The following is a 9,551-nucleotide window of genomic DNA, read 5'->3' on the forward strand; positions in this document are numbered from 1 at the left end:
TATATATATACATAACTAAAAGTTACTCGACAAACAACAAAGCCAGACAGACGATACCTTCAGTCGAGTTGTTGGCTAGGATAGATAAAGGCTCTTCCAGACAGTAACCCAACATACCACTGGAAAAATGAACAGCAGACCCCAATTCTATCCAAAGGAATACTGACAATTGATTGCCATAGATGAGGAACAGCTGACCCTCCTGGAACAGGGACCTCTGGCTGACTAGATTTACCAGAAGGGCAGACAGGGGGGAATGGATGAGGGTGCTGACAACACAGTGGACAGTGACAGGGATGGCAGAGTATGGAGCCTCTAGTGGGAGAGGAAGGCTGTCTATCTGATGAGTTTGTATTCATGCTCAGATGCCGAGGAGCTCAAAGGTGGGCGACTGTGGCCAGTGATAGTCATGTATATAGAGATTAGAAATGCATGTGAAAACGTCTCAATGTCAATTGCTTTGGAATGAATTCTTCTGTATGAAAAAAAAAAATAAGTATCTTCTTGAAGTCCCTCAAATTAAGGTAAAGAATAAGAACAAATCGTTCTGGAAGAACGCAAAGGAAAATAGCTTTAGATACTTAAGTGACAATAGAATTTATTCTCATAATTGTTTTAATAGCTTTTGTATAATCCTCATCACTATTATGAGATATAAAATGTATTTATCAAATCTGTAATCATTATGCCAAAAAATCTGAATTACTGTAATATTTTGCATATTGTTAAAACTGTAACTTTAATTGTAAAAAAAAAGTTCTTCAAGAATTAATAAATGCATTAAAAAGTAAAAAAAAGAAAAGCAAAAAAAAAAGATAGCAAATCATACTCATTAATGGCTTTGTCCAAGTCTATATTACCTCCATGATCCTATGCTAATGAGATGTGATCATCCTACTCCTCCCACAGTAGATCATAGATGCCCATGGCCTTGACGGTGTCATGCTGATTGGACGGCACGAGCAAGAGCTACTCTGCTGTAGCCATGGTAAGACACAAGTGCTCCAGGGGTGGTAGGTAAACCCAACAAAAATTCAAGGATTTGCTACTCCAAGAACGTTTTGGGGTATTCAACGGTTAGAGCTATGTCAAGATATCCCCTTTCAAAGTAAAAGACAAATTACTGAATCTTAAAAATCGACTACAAGAAGGTGGTAACATGGTGCCTGGTGGCCTTTGGGAGCTCAGGAAGAAACACATTCAACATCGAGAAACGCTTTCAGTCCAAATTTTGGGTAAAGTGTTTTTCGATTTTGAGAGGCAGAAGGAAGGAACTTAGTGGCATTTGCAGGCTACAGGGCAAGACTTGGCTCCCCAAACCTGGAAGATTATGTGATGTTAGAGATGTCCATGTTGGGAAAAGACACAAGACAGAATTTGGGGGAAGACAGAAAGAGAAGCATGTGACAGGAACCTGGGATTCAGGACCAAGGCCATGCCAACCACAATCACCTTTTGAGGAAATGGGTTTCTAGTATAATCCCAGGTCCTGATAAAGAGTGAAAGCCTGGCCACAGGATACAAAATGACCAAGTACCCTCCAGTAGCACTGATTGTGAGCCAGGTTCTATAAGTACTGCTCAAGTCACACGTCGTGTGTGCATAGCAGAAGTCATCACACATGAAAAATGGTTCATCTGGATCAAATCTGATTGTGATTCAAGTAATCTGTGTGAGCACATGGTCCAGAATCCTGTGTCAACAACCACAGTTCTATCAGCCTCTTCCCAACCCAGTTTATACCTATAGCCATATGAGAAGCCAGGATCACCACCCAAAAGAAGAGGGAAAGGCCTGAGCTTGGCTCTTGGATGGGTTGGTTTAATATGTACAGTGACTGAATTCCAGCTCCATTCATGGCTTCCAGAAATACAGTACAGAAGGAAACCATTCCCAGTGTGTCAAAGTGCCAAAGAAGCAGCCCAAGGTAAGACGAGGAAAGACACAGAATACTGGGTAGTGGCCAACATTGCAGTCTGTCTCACTGATGCTCTTCTAAGGCCATGCTTCCCATTTAGCCAAATGCTAAGCAGGATCATCTGCCTCAAGTAAATGGATTTCTTAGGACTTCAATTTCCTATCTGAACTGGAAAGCATAATTAATGCCTGTCTTAGGTCACCATGACAGGGATAGAAGCTACATGAACTGTGAGCAGCTATGTAGAGTTAAGGGCTGTTTTTTCTCACAAATTTAGCATCTCCTCCTCCTCCAAAGGGTCTTTGTTTAGTCTTCCAGGTCTAAACAGAGTGAGCCCAACGGTCTCCTTGCGGTCACCTTTCAGATGTGTGGAAAGAGTGCTGTTCCCAGGCCGTCTTCAGCTTATTTTCTGTTGCTTCAAGTTCTGTCTTCCACTGACAAATTGCTCCTGTTTCTATTAGCTCCACTTGGCAGTGCTCTTCTGAAACCTGACACCCATAGCTCCTGACTGACTGACAGTTAGGAAACAAAGATCCTGGCTCATCATCATCTTCATTGCAGCCAAGGTTGCATGGCTTTCCCTTAAGAATGTTATAGTACTGAATTCATTTTCTCTGAGAACCCATGATATTTCCCCCCAGAAGTTTCAGCCCTGGCTACACACCCCTATGCTATACTTACATAATAGATGTTTTAAGTGTGAATTCGAACAAGACTTTGGAATCAGAGGGGTAGATATCAGCATTTGAGATTCTCCCAGCTTCTTTTTTGCTTTGGGAAGGTCCTTTACTCACTTGACACATTGTTATGACAAACACCCAGCAGTTATCCCCTTTTCTCTTTTTAGGCACCTGGAGCATACTCTTCTATCAGGATACTCTGCATTTAAAAAGTGTCTGGACCCTTTGCCAACCCTTAATTGCCTTCCCCATATGTCACAATTCCCTGTGACTGGGTAGTAATCTGCATGCGGTACAATCATCACCAAGGAAATACCAGAGGGAATTTCTGGGAGATTGCTACGAAGGTTTCTCCAGGTGAGATTCTTAAACAGAAGGAGAGGAGAAGAGAGGAAAGAGGAGGGTTGGGGAAAGAAGGAAGGAGAAAGGACAGAGGGTAAGAAAAAGAGGGAGGTAGAAGGGAAAGGCTTCCTTCACAACCATCAGCTGGCTCTCTGCCCATCACAAACACGGACGACATTCACACCTTTGAACTCCAAGGGATGGGATGTTGAGTAGCGAGAGCAGGAAGGAGTGTAGACTACAATAGGATAATCAATGTTGAAGTGGCAATCTGGGTTCTTTTTCAATTTTTTTATTGCATTCACGTGTTTATTCATTTTGTGTGGTCTGGAGTACTTACTTGCCCCAGCATATAGGACAGTCTTTACCCTTTGAGCCATCTCACTGGCTTGCAACCTGAGTTCTTTGATCAGGTGATTCAGTCATGGACTTAACCAACTTCAGAGTCACAGTCCCCAGTGATACTCAAATTCAAGACTAAAATTTCCTCCCTGTGCAAACGGACCCCCAGGATTTCCTCTTGTTTCTAAAGAAAAAAAATCAATTGTTTGGGACTTCTTTCGATTTTCTGAGCTGCCCAGTATCTGCACTATAAATCCCTTCAGCTATTAGATTTGCAGGGTTGGTTTCTGTGACTTAAAATTGGAACCCAACAGAAGTCGTGTTTGTAAGATAAAGAGGTAAATGTGTGTGAGGAAAGGAAAGGACAGCCACGTGTGTGTCATTTAGACCGAAAACAAATGCCATTTTTGTATATGGAGGTACATTAATTGCTGAAATTGAACTAATGAAAGAGACATAATTAGCTTCTGAGAGCAAAAGAAACCAAGTTGATCTCCTAATGAGGGCTGAATAGGCCTCTCATTAGCCACATGGCTAAGGACTGATACAAGGCACTGAGCTCAAGAGAACACGGAGGGAATGAACACACTGGGAGGCAGATGGGTTCAGGGTGCCCTAGGTCCTGCATACTCCAAGACACTTCCTGCAACAGGAATAGGAGAGCTACTTGAGAGAGAAACAACCCTGTGATGTTGACAGTATACGCCTTTCCCCACTGCCCCTCCTCCAGGTCACAAACCTCAAGTGCTGTCTGTCTTCACATGAAAGGGACCACCAGTTTGTTCCAGGAGTCCTTTGACTGATGCCTCCCTGGGTATAGTGCATGGATGGGCCACCAGCCTGAGAAGCAGCCCTAGTTAAGCTCACTGAGTTGATCTCAGTGGGTTATGAGTCCCTGTGACTTACCACCTAAGAAGTCATCAAAATATCATTAGCAAACTGTTGCAAACTCCCAGATAATTGGCACTTTTACACAAGCCCTTGGAAAAAGGGAAATGTTTTACCCAAATTAATAAATCTTTAATTTAAAATCTCTGGCACTATAGTTGGAGAATGAAGAAAACAAAACAGATAGGCAATTTTACACATAAGTAAAACTTGTTTTGACGTATAACAACAGCCTTCCTACTCAGACCAAGTTAGGAGCTCCTTCATCAGTTCTCCCAAACTCCATCTTGTTAGACTGGTTTGATCTTCTCTACCAGGTGAAGGTCTCCACCCAGGGCAAACCCTGTGACTCCTTTGTCTTCATCCCCAGAGCCCAGCACAACCCAGGGCCACAAGAAGCCCGGTGAGCTGACGGTATAGCAGCAAAATCTTCTCAGCACTTGACCACTGAGCAAGATGCTTAGACGCTTGGACATGTTAATGCGAGACTTTCAGCTAAACATTGACAGAGCAGATGAAGTTCTGGAAACTAAGTGATGTATTCAAGATCATACAGCTGGTCAAGGGTGGAGCTGCTGCAGGTCTGCCCTCTGCAATCTATTTAATGCTATGTCACCTCAGAAACTGCTAAGCGAGGCTAGTTCCATGCACCATACTAGACACATGTTAAGCATGCTACTTTAATACACTATACTATCTTCATAATGCTGTCATGCTATCTTCATTCTACCACACTACACACATGCTAAGCATGCTACCTTCACACCACCATGCTTCTTTCATACATGCTAAGTATGTGACATTCATACTATCATGCTACACATAGGATAAACATGTTACCTTCATGCTACCTCACTATCATCATATTATGTTATCCTCATACATGCTGAGACATGCTACCTTCATGCCACCATGCTATACACATGCTAAGCATGCTACCTTCATACCACCATGTTGCCTTCATGCATTCTAAGCCATGCTACCTTCATACCACTACACCACACATGCTAATCATGCTACCTTCATACCACTTCATATCATACCATATGCTATTTTCCTACATGCTGAGCCATGATACCTTCGTGCTGTCACACTACACACATGATAAACATGTTACCTTCCTACTACCATACTCTCTTCATACTACCATGTTATCTTCATAAATGCTGAGCCATGTTACCTTCAAACTGCCACACAACACACGTGCTAATCATGCTACCTTCATACCACAGTGTTACCATCGTACATCCTAAGCCACAGTATTTGTATACCACCATGCTACACAAATGACAAGCATGCTGTATTCATATAACAACGTTATCTTCATACATGCTAAGCCACGCTATCTTCAGACTATCGTGCTATGCAAATGCTAAGCATGTTATTTTCATACAACCATGCCACACACATGCTAAGCATGCTGCCTTCATACTACTATATTTCCTTTATACCTACTATGTCCTTAGCCTCTAGAAAAGAACAATCTTGAGGGGAAAAAAAAATCCCATTTTGAAGTTTTGACATAGCTTTGCTTTCTCCATTTTCTTTCATTGCCCTTTGTAAAGCAAGGTTCCACACCTCAGACCTATGCAGGAGGCAAGGCATGAGAGTCAGGAGAGCACTGTATTGAGGAGCGAGGACTATGAGGGAAACCTCACTGTTTGGATGAGGGCTCCAGCCATTCCTGCCTACTTGCTTCCTCTTGATCAAGTGTCTGCATATGGTTATTAAAGCTAAACTAGTGAGCACACACAAAGCAGTCTGGCTCCAAGTTCACAACAATAAATGTTAGTTATTACTGTTATCAAAATGATAATCCCAGAACCATGGGCCTCTCAAGTTCCAAGAGACTTCAGACAACATCAAGTTTCAACATAACTTGAGACATTAAAAGCCTTCTGTGATCCTTCAGTGCACCCTCATGCTACCTGTTGCTAAAATAAAGCCATACCTGGTGGTAAGTGAATTATCCCTTGTAGTCTCAAGAGCCAGATACTGACAAGTCTGGATAACAGGAAACAGCATGATTTTTCAAGCTTATGCTGTTACTGTTTTTCCTACACAAACCACATCTTTGTCTAAATTACAAATTGATATTAAAAACATACACTAAGATGAGTATATAAAGTGAATAGAGAAATATAATTTGATACCTTTTTCCTCTGAGCTCTGTCACTATCTCATCACAATCTAACCAGCCTTCATTTTATCACTGAATTTCAAATGAGTTTACATAAACATATTTTTCTTGACCCTATGGAAGGACCTACTATAGGCCCTAAAATGTACATATTGGCTGCACTTAAGAGCCTTATAAGATAGTGTGTGGGGCCGGGCATGATGACACACACCTGTAGTCCCAACACTCAGGAGGCTGAGGCAGGAGGAGTTTGAGGCCAGTTTGGTCTGCATAGTGAGTTCCAGGCCAGCTGTGACTACACAATGAGACCCTGTCTCAAAAAAACAAAAATTAAAATTTTAAGAAGAGGACACATGGAAGATAGAGAATATGAGGCTAATGCAAGAGGGAGGCATGAATACCACACACTATGATACATCAGTGTTCTATGTATGGTTTGTTTTCTCTGGCATCAGTTAGTTAGTCAAAGCCTAAAATAATCCATGGAAAATTCCAGAAATAAGCACTTTATATATTTTAAATGGCTTGCTGTTGTGAATAGCATGATAAAATCTTGCACTGTTCCCTTTTTAATGCCTGTGACATAATTCATCCCTTTATCCAGTGTATCCACGCTGCATTTGCTACCATCCATTAGCCACCCAGTAGCCATCTCAGTTATCTCATTATCAGGCCAACTGTCCTAGAATCAAAGTTCTTGTGCACAAGTTACCATTATTTACTTAATAATGGCCCCAAAGCATACTGTGTTATTCTGCTTCTTGTCAATGTGAGAAAATGCCAGAGACAATCATCTTAAAGGAAAAAAGGGTTACTTCAGCTTAAGGTTCCAGTGGTTTCAGTCCATGGGTGGGTTGGCTCCATTGTGCTGGAGTCTGTGTCAGCACAGCGCAGCATAGAGGTAGTATGTGTCAGAATAGCACTGCTCATTTCATGAAGGCCAGGAAGTTAAGAGAGAGAGAAAGGAAGGAGTTTGGGAGTTCCAATATCCCCTTCAAGGGCATGCTCCACTGACCTAACCTCCTCTAATAGACCCCACCTTCCAATAGCACCACAGATTGATGATCAAGCTTTTACCACATGGGTCTTTTCTTAGTTTTGTTTTCTGTTGCTGAGATAAAAACGACCTGACAATAGCAACTCAAGGAAGGAAATGTTTGTCCTGGCTCACAGTTCAAGGTATAGTCCATCATGGTGGGGGAGTCAAGCAGGATCTGGAAGCAGACGGCCACATTATGTCTTCAGTCAGAAGAAGGAACTGAATGTATTCAAGTCCTCAGTAGGCTTCTGCATTATATGCAGCCCCAAGGAATGGTCCCACCCACAATTAAGATGGGTCTTCCCACATTAGAGGCATAATTCCAGATTCAAACCACAGTACACAGTGATACAAATGAGGCGCCAGGGAATAAGACGTGAATAGACCGATTCACTAGGACATTATGAAACAACACTATAGTTTATACAAAAAACAAAACAAAACAAAAACATGGTATATACAATGCTCAATACGACCTACAATTTCAGGTATCCACTGGGTGTAGATAAGGAAGACTCTAAATATTTTTGATTTTACGTTGTTATTGATTTAAGATAACTACTGCTATTAGCAAGTGGCTGGAAGTTAGTGGAAGACCATCACTCAATACAAGTAAGGAAGGGGAGCTTATATCCTATACACAATTCTAGCCATGTGCACCATAATGATACTAACCAGTGCTGTGGACTGAGTCCTTGGGTACTGGTTGAGACTCTCTATTCATCTTCATGAATAGCCAGTTGGAAGTGGATCACATGAAGGTTGTAGAACAGGGAATGGTTTTCATCTTCTCAGGAGAAGGACTTGAACCTAATAAAAGGATAGGGATAATGATGAGCTCTGATCCCTCATGCTTTTCAGTTCCAGAAGAATATGCAGCTCAGAAGAGTGGGGCAAATAGTTGAGGGGATCTCTACATATCCGTTGAGCCCTCTTCATGTAGACATCACTCCTTATAGGCTTTCCCAACTGTGGGTGTGGCCTAGTTCCCAACAAGCCTTGGACCCTCCTACCACTAGTATCGTTTTTGAAATCTGAAAAAAAAAATAGAGCTAAGCATTCACTATATAGCCCATCCTGACCTTGAACTAGTAATTCTCCTGCCTCAGTTTCCCTGAAAATGTTTTAAGAAACTTACAGATCAGGTAGGTACCTAGTAGGAATGAAGAGCAGCAGTAAAGATTTTACAGAGACAATTTTATTTAGGGAGACTCTTACAAAACCCTTTAGATACCAATGGGTGGAGATAGAAAGTACATTACAGGAAGAGATATCAAAGTAGGACAGCATTTCCCATACACCAGGATTTCCACACATCAGAACACTGCTAATTGGTGTTTGTTCCGTTTTCTGTCAGCCTCTAGCCTCTGCCTGGGCCCAGCAGAGATTTCAGCTAATTAAGGGGATAGACTTGTTGGCCCTGTGGTCCCTCTGCTTTCTTCTTAAGTTTCTATCTTCCTCCTTTGCTGACCTTGTTTGTTCTCTCTCTTTTCTCCCTCTTTTGTTCCCTGACTCACTCTCTGCCTCTCCCTCTCCCTCTCTCACCTCATACAATCTAGATGATACTTCATGACAGATATTTTTTAATAAAAAAGGAAATGTTTCTTCCCTATGAACAAGAGAGGAAAGTGGTTCTCCCTCTAACTAGATCTATCACTATTTGAAATGCACATAAACTGCAAGAATTTCTCTCAGCAGAAAAATTTACCCCTAGCAACCGGCACTTTCTCCCAACCCCCAAAATGATGAGGAGATAGGAAGAGGAATATATTTCTTTTTTTATAGCATCAAAACTTTATGACTATCCTTATTTGCTATAAAACAGCCCTGTACACTGTGAAAGAAACATTAAAAGTCATATTAGAAAGAACAAAATTCTTGCTCATAATCTCACCTGTGACCCCTCCTCCCCACCTCCACCACATTCTCTCATCAATCTAAGAGTGGTTAGTGATTCTTGGATTCCCTCCTGGTCTTTACCTGTATTCTCTGACTAGGAATAGTTATAATCACTACAAATTTTATCTCACAAATGGTATCCATCTCTGCAGGTAATACAAGACTAGGATGTTTTCCCTCTCTGACACCAATTCTAAGGTTGTTTCTTGAAACTTTGAAATAGAAAAAGCAGCATCTTACACTTGGAACCATCCCATCTGCATAGCACCATTGGTGGCTCATGTTGGTTACTATTTAGGATGA

Source organism: Nannospalax galili, unplaced genomic scaffold (genome assembly GCF_000622305.1).
Source record: "Nannospalax galili isolate Female #2095 unplaced genomic scaffold, S.galili_v1.0 scaffold291, whole genome shotgun sequence".
Lineage (NCBI taxonomy): Eukaryota > Metazoa > Chordata > Mammalia > Rodentia > Spalacidae > Nannospalax > Nannospalax galili.